This window comes from Leuciscus leuciscus (genome assembly GCF_965113295.1).
Source record: "Leuciscus leuciscus genome assembly, chromosome: 12".
NCBI classification, from domain to species: Eukaryota; Metazoa; Chordata; class Actinopteri; order Cypriniformes; family Leuciscidae; genus Leuciscus; species Leuciscus leuciscus.
The window spans coordinates 2,997,177-3,010,898 of record NC_138736.1 but is presented as its reverse complement, the minus strand read 5'-3'; the positions used below and the strand labels follow the sequence as shown (position 1 = coordinate 3,010,898).

At 38.7% G+C, this 13,722-nt stretch overlaps 1 protein-coding gene across 2 annotated transcripts in view; it reads right to left on the bottom strand.

Moving 5' to 3' along the window:
• Window positions 1–13,722, bottom strand: part of eif3hb (eukaryotic translation initiation factor 3, subunit H, b) — a 77,628-nt gene that overhangs the window by 40,507 nt on the left and 23,399 nt on the right. The gene's annotated exons all lie outside the window — the stretch shown is intronic.

Sequence of the window (13,722 nt, the reverse complement as noted above, 5' to 3'; positions counted from 1 at the left end):
AGGGTTGGGTGGACGCAAGAGTGCCCCAGAAACAGGGCGTTTTATTGCCAGGAATCACTAGAAAGTTCCCAGAACAAGCTATTAAAGCCTTGAATAAAGTCTTGGACAGCTTACGAACTTCAAAAAACCTCAAATACTCTTAAAGGCCGACGGTTGGGCGGACGTCAAGTTTTTGGTGTGTTTTGGTGCACTAGTCGGACCCCTTTTTTTGATGATTGATCATGATTGATATTCAAAGCAATGGTCTTTTTGAATGACGAATAAAGACTATTGATCCCTGCTGATATAGACAGTTTCACAAATCATTACAAAGAAACATTTAATTAAACATGAAATTTTAAAGTAGAAAGACTGAAATAGTCACAAGCTCTTCGATTGAACTCCTCATAATTAATGACCTTCATTATTGAACTCAACTGAATCAAAACTGAACTGACTTTAGCTGAATAATGACACTATTGTCTTTTTGTAGAGCTGTTTTACAGCAGAATTGAATTCTGTTTGAATCATTGATCATTATTTTCCTGTTTATCACTGTAAAGCTGCTTTGAAACAAACCGTATAGTGAAAAGCGCTAAATATATATATAGTAGGGATGCACCGATATGACAATTTTGGCCGATACCAATAACCGATAATTCTTTATATTTGAAAGCCGATAACCGATATGTTGGCCGATAAATCTGAATCCAAATTTTTATATAATATTTGAGAACCTGATTACAAAAACAAAAGTCTCACCATTAAAAGCCATGTCCCAAACACACAATTACAATGTTCTCATTATCACTTTATGTAGTTTATATGACAGATTTGTGCTGTACATGTTGCACTTTAGTGATTCCAATCATATTTCAAGACATTCAAAAGCATCATATGTTGAACAGTGCGCATCTGAAGTGTCTCAGCTGAAGGAAATATTACATTATTTATCGGCTTTAATATATTGGCCACATTTTCTTGTCGGGCCGATAACATTAAAAATGAACATGTATCGGCCGATATATCGTGCATGACTAATACAAACGTTAACTAGACAATTTTTTAAATATATTTTTTTACAGTGTAGCTGAGCTGAAAGAACCTTGGAAAGAATCAAAACACAAGTCGGTCTCGATCTCGTCTTTGTAATGTGACTTAGGGCCCTTTCACACCTACCTTGTTTGGTCCGGATTTTCAAACTTTTCAGTTTGATCCGAATCAGAATTACAGGTGTGAAACCTCCCCGGACCACGATCCGGATCAAACAGACGACATTTGGTCCGACGCAAAGAGCTAGTCTCGGTCCGGATCAAACTGAACAAAGTTTTGGTTCGTTTCTAGTGTGAACGCATTTTCTGTATGGTTCGGACTTTCAGACCATTTACAGGAAGTCCCGGTGGTTCCCGCAGGATTGCTTGCTCTTCTCCTCCTTTCCTGCCGGCGACGATTAAGTGTTCGCACAACGAGGACGTTCATTTGGCGAATGTGAACTAGCCTCGAGTATAGCTGGTGCTGTAGAGAGTAATGCCTTAATAATAACAGTATAGTAGCAACGATATGCGTCTGTTCATTCATTCTTGTCAAAGTTACCCGGCGAATTGACAACACGCTGACGTCAGACGCACATCCGTTTACAAACCAATCAATGTCAAGATGCATCCCACATAGATGATGACGACGGGACGCAAGTATGTCATGTAAAGTGCTTTAGTGCGCTCGCATAATTGCAATGTGAAACCAAACCAAAACTTACCGAATTTATAAACTGTATCAAAACATGAACTTTGGTTCAGACCTTGGTGTGGACGCCCTTAAAAACCTTCACCGTCTCTGTTCCTCTCTGGTGAAATAAGTTGCCAACCTCCACCATGTCTAATTCTCTACATACAGACCATAATAAGCCACAAAGCAACCCCAAAATGGACTAGTGTTTGTACACTCCATCTGCTGTAGCATCTGCTCTGGCTGCTTCAACTCTGCAAAGTCTCGACAGAATCCCAGACCCACGGTCCTGTAAATCATCATTTTCCACAAACGAACCCATGGCAGAATAACACAAGGCCCATTACTAGTACTATAGCAGTTACAGCAATCAAATTATTATTCATTATTAAAAAGATTTTACATTTTAGGATCAAAAATTCATGCATTTACTCTTAACAGCGTGTTTTTTGATGAAAGAACAACTTCTATCTACCCGAAGATCTAAATGTCTAAAACTGTTAACTAAGTGTTTCAATAAAAATCGGAATGAATTAAGTTAAAACTTAAAGCCCCCCTGTGGTTAAAATCCAGCTTTTAATGTTGTTTATATGTCTATGTGGTGTTTTTAATATGCTTTAAGACAAACCATGTGTAAATTCATAAGTCGACACCATTGCTGAGTATTTTCTCCTTAAAACTGCAGTCTCAAAAACGCTGGTGTTTCTGACGTCACAAACTACCTTGTAACCAATCAGATCAACGTGTGATCGTCAACCAGTGGATCTCTGAGCTGAGTGAGTGAGTGGAGGTGGGGCTCATTTGCATATTCATAGAACCGCACATACTAAATGAGGCAAGTTACATTCAAGCTATTTTAAGAACAATATTTTTTCAAGGAAAAAAACTTTTAAATATGTAATTTTAGTTGATCAAAGATTAGGTTTAAGGGATCAAATTATTGACGACACGGGGACTTTAAAGATTTGACAATGGTATTGCTTCATTGGCTCAAATCAGGCTAAAAGTATAAATATTTTTCAGTTTTGTCCAGCTAATGTGAATGCATATTCTAGCTCAGAAGCCATGTGATGGTACAAATTGATTGGCTCATTTAGCTGAGGCGGGACTTTGTATCCTACAATCATACTGAGCATTGCAATTTCTCCTGTTCATCTTTCTACAAATGGTCAGTTTAATTGTCCTTGTAGTGGGTCTGATTTCTAAAGTAACAAGGCATCCAAGTTCCAAAGATGCCCAAATATTTGGTATCCAAAGCTCACCGACAGGCATACTACATTATAAAGTAGAGGTACCTTGAAAACTTACACAAGTCTAAAAAAAAAAGCAATAAATCTTGAAAACCACTTGAAAACGCAACCTTGCCGTTGGTTGAGTATAACCTGCAGTAATGAGCACTCTAAAATGATGGGAAAAGCTTTACAATTGGTTGCATCTTCTTTCACCTCCATCTCTCAAAAGCAAATGGGTTTACCTTTAAAAAAGGCCTTGAAACATCAATGTCACATGGAAGTCATTTCATTCAATGATATGCTCTATACATGATCATATAACAACCAAAGAACATGAGGCTGTTTTACAAGATCGGGAGCACCATATGTCACGGACACAGTTTGCTCATGATGTTGCCATGATGTTTGTCCTCATTCACATGCTAAACATCACAGATGCTCAATCACCTGATCTATTACTGTTAAATATTTAGTTGCACAATCTTACATCGCTACACTATTGACAATAGACAAAGGACCTTTTTGCCTGAAAAATGTTGTCGTGACCACACCGCTTTACTACTAGCATTAGCATCAGAAGGTATATTGAAAGATACAGAACAACTTACTGAGAAGTATCATCTCATGTTATCACCAAATCTGTGTTTAAACCGCAAAAAGATCTGTAGCTTCAGCGTCTGTAGTTAGTTAGTTAGTTAGTTAGTTAGTTAGTTGAAACCATTTTTTATAACAGTATTACAATATATATTGCTAATATATTATTAAATATCTGAACTGTACTATAAATACACTATATTTCTAACTATATTCTGTTAGTGATAATTGAATAAAAATAAATAACTGTGTCAATATCGGAATTTTTAGAGGGCAATTTCTCCAAAACACACACACACTATCATTCAAAAGTTTGGGGTCAGTAAGATTTTTTTTAATGCTTGTAAAATAAGTTTTTTTTTGTTCCGCAAGGCTGTACTTATTTGATCAAAAACACAGTAAATACAGTAACATTGTGAAATATTATTACAATTTAAAATATTAGTTTTCTATTTGAATATATTGTAAAATTATATTTATTCCGGTGATCAAAACTGAATTCTCAGCATCATTACTCCAGTCTTCAGTGTCACATGATCCTTCAGAAATCATTCTAATATGATGATTATCTGATTATTATCAATAATGCTTCTTATATTTTGTGGAAACCAAAGAAAGTTCCAATGAACATAATTTATTATATGTTGTAATATTATCAGTGTCTTTATAGTGCAACTTCTAATAAATGTAATGCATCCTTGGTGAATTAAAGAAGTGATGGGTAAATATATTCAATCTTTTAAAATGACTTTTCAACTTGAAACCAAGTGAACTGCGTCACTCCTATTATCCCCAACTCACACAGTCGCCCCTTGTCCTCGATTCTCCTGCCGGCGCTCACCTTTGTCTCGGTTGCTGTGTCTACAAGCCTCTCGGAGCGAGGGATGCGGAGGAGTCGAATGAGGAGGTGTTGTCGGGCGAGAAGAGACTCATTAGCGGCATTAGCGTTTTCATCCACTTTGTTGCTGCTGCGCGAAACAAACCCTTTTAGTATCCCTCACCACCTCCACTTTACCACACAGAGTCTCCTCAGGAGTCTGTGTGAGGGATGGAGCCAGTGTGTGTGTGTGTGTACACGACACAGATAACTTTATCTCCTGACACAGACATGCGCACCCATTGAAACGCTCAAATCCCAAGCCTGCCAAACACCTTGGCCCAGACATCTCCTTACTCTCACGAAAGCATGCAAATGCAAGAGGAGAGACATCAATTTGGGCTGCTATGTGAATAACACTTGTGCTTGGATTGGGAATGGCTGATGAGGTGTGTAACGCCCGCTCGATTGCGTGAAACAAACTAACACGTCGTCCAAAGCGAGGGCGTCTAATCCGATATCCCGAGGAAAGCCAGGAGTCATTTCTGTGATGCTGACCGCCTAATAGAAACAAATCACATGAGGTAAACAGTCAATGAGTGATGCACAATAACACAAGCTGAAATATGCTAATGGCAGAATCGAAATGTGATGTCTTGGGGTTACATTTATAAATGGAAAGACGGAAATGGATGCGAGCGCAATCTTTAGTGCCATTAGTGGACAAACAAACCCAAACATCTGCCACAAACAGACACATGCTTTACTCTAGCCCTGACCTGAATTAGCTTCGCCTCGGGGTGAGATGCAGTCCTGGAATCATCCTCCAGGACAGAGGGAGAAAACATGGGGAGAAAAGAGGAGGAGAAGTCGCTGGAGGGGTGGAAATGAAAAATAAGGGTTTGTTATGGTCCTATTCTGAATGTTACAATCCAATCTGACTTCTGACCTATAATTCTCATAATCATACAGTGTTCGCTCGTTGGCCAGGATTCTGCCAGAATCATAATCATACAAGGAGAACGGAGCGACTGAGTCTGGTTTCTCCCAAGGTCTTTTTCTCCATTCTGTCACTGATGGAGATTTGGTCGTTCGCCACTGTTGCCTTTTTCGCCTTTGGCTTTAGTCTTGCTTAGTTGGGGACATTTAACTTAATGGGCCCTATTTTAATGATCTAAGCACATGGCGCAAGTTCACTCAGGGCGTGTCCGAATCCTCTTTTGCTAGTTTAACGACGGGAAAAATGGTCGGCGCTCCCGGCGCATGGTCTTAAAGGGTTGTCCCTATTCTCTTAAAGAGTAATGGGTGTTTTTTGGGGATTTGCGTGCGTTAAACCAATCAGAGTCTCATATCCCATTCCCTTTAAATGCCAGTTGCGCTCGTGCCATGGCGGATTCGCTATTTACATGACGGGATTTGATAGTGGAAAGACCGAATGCGTCTCCAGAGCGGATCTGCTCGTGCGCGAGGTTAAAGTGCGCAAGCAGAACATCTACGGGACAAGCCGGATTCCACCATATCTTTATGTACACAATAATAATCTTTTACAATGTAATCCTTTTATTTTAAATATTTGGCATGTTTGTGTGCAGCTGTGCGTCCCTGTGCGTTTAATAAGCAGAGTGTACATGCGTTGTGGACCCGCCTATAGGCGCACATTACTGACGCGATCATTAAATAACAAAGAAAATATTCCGCCATTGACTTTAGAGCAGGGTTCAGTCGGTCAATGGCTCAGTCTATTTCTGTTGCCTCAAAATAGCAACGCTTCAACAATGCGCCAGAATACACCTCGTTCTCAGACCAGCAGCCCATGGCCGCACAGATGGGCGCAAATGCATTTGCTATTTAAACAACGTTGCGCAGGACGTGAAAATGAAAACTGCGTCGGGCTGAAACTAGCAAAAAACACTTGCATCGCGCTTGCCGCTGCATTGCACCGGGTGTAAAATAGGGCCCAATATTCAACTATATTATTGATCTGCTGCACTGACACCATTATATGAGAACTGAACATCACGGTTTTCTCCAGAGCGGCGATGGATGGATGGATGGATGGATGGATGGATGGATGGATGGATGGATGGATGGATGGATGGATGGATGGATGGATGGATGGATGGATGGATGGATGGATGGATGGATGGATGGATGGATGGATGGATGGATGGATGGATGGATGGATGGATGGATGGATGGATGGATGGATGGACAAAATTAATCACTTTTTTACAACAAAAAACAGCTTACTTAAGCTGGACTGTGACGCTATTTTCTTATAGAAACAAACTTTGTTGCATTATTTTCCTGTTATCTCTGTAAAACTGCTTTGAAACTGTACTGCAAAAAGCTCTGTATAAATAAAGGTGACTTGACTAATGGTGGAGACGAGCTGCAGAGCAATGCATTTCAAAGTAAATATCTGTGTGTTCGCAGTGAGCGAGCGAGGCTGGTGAACGGTGCCCGGGGGGGGGCAGTGAAGCGCCACTCGCCTGATCTGATGTAACCGGAGATTAAACACGGCTTTAACCCTCGCCACGGGCCGCGCTCCGCCCACGACATGATCTCGCTCTGATGAGCAAAAACTCATTAGGCCGTGCTGTAAACTTCACAACACTGCTTACCGTCCCCGCAAGCGACACTTAACCCGCTCTGAGACAACAAGTGCGCGCATGCAGAGGGGTCTTGGAGACATTTGGGATGTCAAGTCAACAGGGACTCTGACACAGGGTTTGTGTGCACTAGAAGACTTTTTACTTGAGCATTCAGCTAGTTATCAATGAGCTCATTGTTTCTGCCTTACATTGTTACATTGCTTAAATGCATTTTTATATTTTATTGTATTTACAAAATTATCGATTTTTCTTTTATGCCAAAAATCATTAGGATATTAAGTAAAGATCATGTTCCATGCAGATATTTAGAAAATGTTCTACCGTAAATATGTAAAACATTTATTTTTGTGAGTGAATGCAGGACAATCGCCAACATAAATGAACAACTTTAAAGGAGATTTTCTCAATGTTTCGATTTTTTTGCACCCTCAGATTCCAGATTTTCAATAGTTGTATCTCAACCAAATATTGTCCTATCCTAACAAACCATACATCAATGGAAAGCTTATTTATTCAGATGATGTATAAATCTCAATTTCAAAAAATTGACCCATGTGACTGGTTTTGTGGTCCAGGGTCACATATGTGAGATGTTTTCTGTTTTCCAGCATTCAGCTAGTTATCAATTGTTTCTGCCTTAAATGATTACATTGTTTGGTTACACTTTATTTTAAGGAGTCATTGTTACAGTGTAATTATATATTTAAGTACTGAGTAATATTAAGCAACTACATGTACTATAGGGTTAGGATATGATTAGGGTTTGGTTGAGGGTTAGTTGCATGTAATTATGCATAATTTACTGTTATTACTATGGTAAGTACATGTAACAAAAAAACATGCATTTTCTGTAAAGCTGCTTTGTAACGATGTGTATTGTGAAAAGCGCTATACAAATAAATGTGAATTGAATTGAATTATGGAACGGTTTTAGAGAAGAAGGGCTGGTTGAACACGAAACATGACGAAAACATGGACCATTCCATCAAGGAAACAAAAATGTTAGGCATTAATTTAGTGCACACTACTGTAAAGTTTGGGGTCAGTAAGATTCTTAAATGCTTTTTTGTAATAAGTCTGCTCACAAATGTGTTTTTTTTTTATCGAAAACACAGCAAAAACTACGGAGCCCCTCAGGTTTTGTGAGAGAACGCAACATTTCTCATATTGTTTTCTACCACTATGTCCCTTTAGGGTAAAATTGTGAAATATTATTTGAAAGGGCACCTATTATGCAAAATTCACTTTTACATGGTGTTTGAACATAAATGTGTGTTGGCAGTGTGTGAGCAAAACCACCCTAGAATGATAAAAATCCACCCAGTAGTTTTTTTACTATCTCAATAAATCACAAGCACTGTCTCAGAACGCCCTGTTCTAGATTTCCCTCACTGTGACGTAGAAATGCGCTAAGCCCCACCGACGCGGTTTGATTGACAGTCTGGTTTTGGCATAGACCCCGCCCTCGGTGATCTGCATCCTCCATTGTTTCAACGACAGCCGGTGTGTAATGTCTCATAAGAAGTGTAACTTAGGTGTTCTGTTGTGGAATTTAAGAATGGACATAGTAGTCTTCACTGACATCAGAGCCACTGAAAACGCAGCGGATGGATTTTATTCATGAAGAAACGGCGCCACTTAAACTTCCTTCATTTTCTGACTGACTGTTTAGTGAACGAGGGTCAAAGTTAATCAAGTGTGGATCATTGCCTACAGTTCGCGATTCAACGTCACCTCCAGAAGTAAGTGTATTTTATGATTTTTGAGCAAATAGTCATTTCAATCGATGTCAGCCAGTTCAACAACAAATGCGTCTAAAGCTATTTATTGTCGTCGTCATAGATGTCTCAACAAACAACGTCAGACAGTTTTATGTCACGTAGGCTATCATTTTTGCAGCAATTACAAATGTAAATAAATGAAGGTCTGCTCTATCTCCATAGACAGTATATAAACGTCTATCTCCCTCCCCTTAAGAAAAAAATAAATAAATCGTTTGTACTTAGCAAACGTTATCATAGTATTTGTGTGTGTGTGTGTGTGTGTGTGTGTGTGTGTGTGTGTGTGTGTGTGTGTGTGTGTGTGTGTAGTTTCAAAAAATTGCGCGAACGTTATCACAGTTCGTGTGTGTGTGTGTGTTGCACATCCATAATTGCAAAGGGGACGCGATTAAAACTTTGTAAGTACATAAATGTATCAAATAACCATTCCGAGACGTTTAGTCCATTCTCATTCGTGTCTCTTCATCATCTGGGTCCAGCAGCAGGGCGGGGATATGCAGCTCATTACCATTTAAGGTGGTACACTCCAAAACAGCTCTTTTTAAAACAGGCCCCAAAAATGACTTTTTCAAATGGTTATAATAAATTAACTGTGGGGTATTTTGTGCTGAAACTTCACAAATGCATTCTGGGGACACCCAAGACCAATATTACATCTTGTAAAAAGGGGCATAAGAGGTGCCCTCTAATTTAAAAATAGCTGTTTGTTTTCTATGTCAATATATTGTAAAATGTAATTTATTCCTGTGATCAAAGCTGAATTTTCAGCATCATTACTCCAGTCTTCAGTGTCACATGATCCTTCAGAAATCATTCTAATATGGTGATTTCATGCTCAAGAAACATTTATGATTATTATCAATGTTAAAACCAGTTGCATGTTTTCAGGATTCTTTGATGAATAGAAAGTTCAAAAGTAAATGTAAATGTAACATTATAAATGTCTTCACTATCAGTTTTGACCAATTTAATGAGAAAAACCCCCAAACTTTTGAGCAGTAGTGTATATAATGGCAAAAGTACTTCTAAATTTGTTTAGTTTATTAGAAACAAAAACCATATCCAATTAAAAGTATGAAGACGTGGCTAAGCATCTTACATAGAGACCTGAGTTTGAACCGCACAGTTGCTAATAGGAAAGGTCATGAGATTTGCCATCCAACAGCTGACTAGTCGATAAGAGAAGTTAACTAGTTAATCTAGACTTTCTTTCTCTTTCATTAGTGAGCTGAGCTTTAGCTTTGAGACCGTTTGCATGGTAAAACCCTAAATCTTGCATATTTACACTGATCTCCTTTAAAGCATGAAATACATAAAAAAATATTTTGTTCCATTTCACGCTAACTCTTTTTGAACATGTGACTTACATAATATAAACAAACCATAAAAACATAACTGGGTCAGGTGAACCCAAAACCGCCATAATTACACAGGACTCGCTTTAAGAGCAATTAATCGACTGGTCGGTTTTGAAAATATGTAGTTCTCCGTATCCCTACTTGCTAAGCAGCCGCAAGAGACCAGTCCAGCTTGCCAAAAAAACAGTCCAAAAATAGGATTAACAATTTTGGATATTAAGCAAATACGCCTAATTGTGGTTGATTCTTCAAATGTGGAAAATTGGAAAATGAAGACTGCCATTCACACGCTTGGCGATGGGCAAGTGGTTGTTGATGCAGGTTAAGATTTAGACTGTCATTTCCCATGTTTAACGACTGTGTGCCAGACTGGCTTAGACCAGCCTCATTAATACACTACAGCATTTAAAGAGTACAAGAGAGGCACTTCGAAATATCAGTAGTCCATCATTTTCTCTTCCTTTCAGTCACTTCTTGGCATGTCTCCACCGCAAAATCTTAAACCTGCAACCTGACCAGCTGAAAATCCCTCAAAACCTCTTTAAACCAGCAATCAGACAGGAGAAAACCAGCTTACACTGGTTTAAGATTGCTTTCAGCAGGGTCCGCAGTTATATAACATCAAATTCAGGAAAATGAAGAAGAGAGAAAATAAAAATCACACCCCAAGCACATTAGGATGCCGGGCACGTCGCTTGACTGACGACATCCCTGAAAGCCTTCATTTTTCTTGGTCCGCATTCTGTTAACTGTGTGACACACACACACACACACACACACACCTCTCCTTCCCCTCCTCTGTCACAAACCTAAAATCAACTTAAAAATATATCACTCCTGCCAGGGAGGTGAAGTCGTAACGCTCCGTTCATGTAAAAACACAAACTTACAAACAGCCTAAATGGATAATCCATTCTCAGTGCACCTCTGCCTGAGACCGAGTTAATCTACAAGATCATTTCCACAATGAATACTCAATTTTTCTGCCAGGAAATATGGGCTGCGGATTACCTCCGACAGCACAGAGCTGCAATCTTTAAGTCATACACAGTTTTATTTATGCATTTATCAGATAAATCCCCCCACCCAGTTGGAGTCACTGAGCTCTCACACACACACAGTCACACACACACACACACACACACACACACACAGGCATTTTTCATAGGTCCCATACTGCCACCTTCTGCTGAATAAAATGCTGTTCTCTTATTCTGCGAGAATCTCACAAGCTAGACACCTGCAAAATGTTGCTTTCTCAGATAGTATACACAGGTAGGAGGGTGTTATGGCTGCATACAATTATTATATAAATATTTATATAAATATAAATCTTAGCTCAAACAGTTGCTCAAACAGTAGAGCGCCGGCGCTCGCAACGCCAAGGTCATGGGTTCGATTCCCAGGGAAAACAAGAACTGATAAGAATGTAAAATGTATAGCTTGAAATGCAATGTAAGTCGCTTTGGATAAAAGCATCTGCCAAATGCATAAATGTAGTAAGATTAATACTTTAATTTAGCAAGGATGCATTGGGATCTAGTGATGCAAAATTCAAAAGTGAAACTAAACACTTTTATATGGTTACAAAAATTAATTTTCAAATAAATGCGATTTTTAGCTTTCTATTCATCAACTATCCAGGAAAATCTGTATCAAGGACTAAGCAGAATAACTGTTTACAACATTGATAATAATCATAAATGTTTCTTGAGCATCAAATCATCTTATTAGAATGATTTCTTAAGGATCATGTGACACTGAAGACTGGAGTAATGATGCTGAAAATCCAGCTTTGATCACAGGAATAAATTACACTTTACTATATAGAAAACATAGAAAACACTTATTTTAAATTGTAATAATATTTCACAATATTTTTGATTTTTCTGTATTTTTGATCTAATAAATACAGACTTGCTGAGCATAAGAGACGTCTTAAAAAATATTAAAATCTTTCTGACCCTAGTGTATATTTATAAAATACTTATATAATAATAATAATGATGACGCTATATAAAGCAATTATACACTACATCAGATGCCATTTTTAAACACACACACACAAGCAACAAAAGTTTTTGTTCTAACCAGCAAATATGTTCTGACCGGCTGTAATTATTCTGTGTCACACAGCATTTTCACTTTCAGCGTGGACTGACAAATTACCTGATGCTAGTAACGTATTGTGTCACGGCTGGTTAGGACACGGTGTAAAGCTCAGTTGAATTTGTTCTAGATCATTAGACATGACTTTATAGTGCCTCAAAAGCCTGTCTGCGGAGGTGCTGTCACGCTGAACCGCTGTCTGTTCAGTCACAGACTGACTGTGGGACTCCAAGACTGAGCTTTTTTTGATGTCTCGCCTCTCATACAAACCTGATACTACTGATTAACCCATTAGCAGAAGCTCCACGACCTCAATCAGGCGTATTAAATAAGGGTGACACAAAATATCAGGTTCAAAACTGAGAAATACGGTCCTATGAAATTGAGACAGGGAATTTGTAAATGTGAAAGGAAGATCCAGCACACTGTTAACACTAAATCTTAATACTAGTATATACATTCTTGCAGTAAAACAGGAGAGAAAACATGCAAAATGGCAGCACAGCATGAGCAAGGCCAACGGAGAAGACAAAACGCATAGCATGCCAATTTATCCTGATGCACTCATGTGGGACGGGGTTAAGCTAACAGCTATCGCACTGAACGCTTCATCCTCAACCTGGAACATGATGAAAAGACGCATCTCATTATAGCAAAACAACAGCACAACGAAAGTTCAACACATCAATAAACATTTAACTATATAAGTGTTAATGTAATTAACCCTGACCAACACGCAAAGACTCATTATACTAGCTATAGCTACTAAAAAAAACTGTCTATTGTTATATTGGTGCATATATGACAGTAATTAAATATCCTTCTTGCTTGTGCTCATTCAGCCGTGCAAAAGACGCCTCGACTATTTTACAGGATTTTACTTTTACATTGTGCATCTAATTGGCTACAATGGCTTTTTTTAATGCAACTTCTAATCTTTTAAACATTAAAGAGGATCTATTATGCTATAAATATATATATATATAGTCTTGATGTTTTCAGGCTCTACTAGAACAGGTTTTCCTGCTTGAATGTTGATTATTTTCCTCATATTCTCCATTATTGCGGCTCCTCTCTTCACGGTCTGTCAGTAACGCTCTGTTTAGTTCCTGTCTCTATGAAGCCCCTCCTTCTGAAAAGCACACTGTGCTCTGATTGGTCAGCTGGAGCAGTGTGTTGTGATTGGTCGAGTGCTTCGAGTGTGTTTGGGAAATGTCCCGCCCCTTACCATAACCGCCAGTTTAACACACTACTAACTAACTCAACCAGGCCCCGCCCCTTTATTCTGCGTATTAATTATTATAATGAGGAATATTGTTACGTGTTCGTTCCCGGAAGAAACTCAAGACTACAATGGAGGCGTTTCAGGGAGTTCAGAAACACTGACACTGATATAGAGAAGAACTAAGAGTTGTTTCATCCTCAAACAGAAACATTACACACTAAAGAAAGATGAACATGGTAAAAAGCATCATATGTCCTTTTTAAAATACAAACTGAATATCGTCAAAA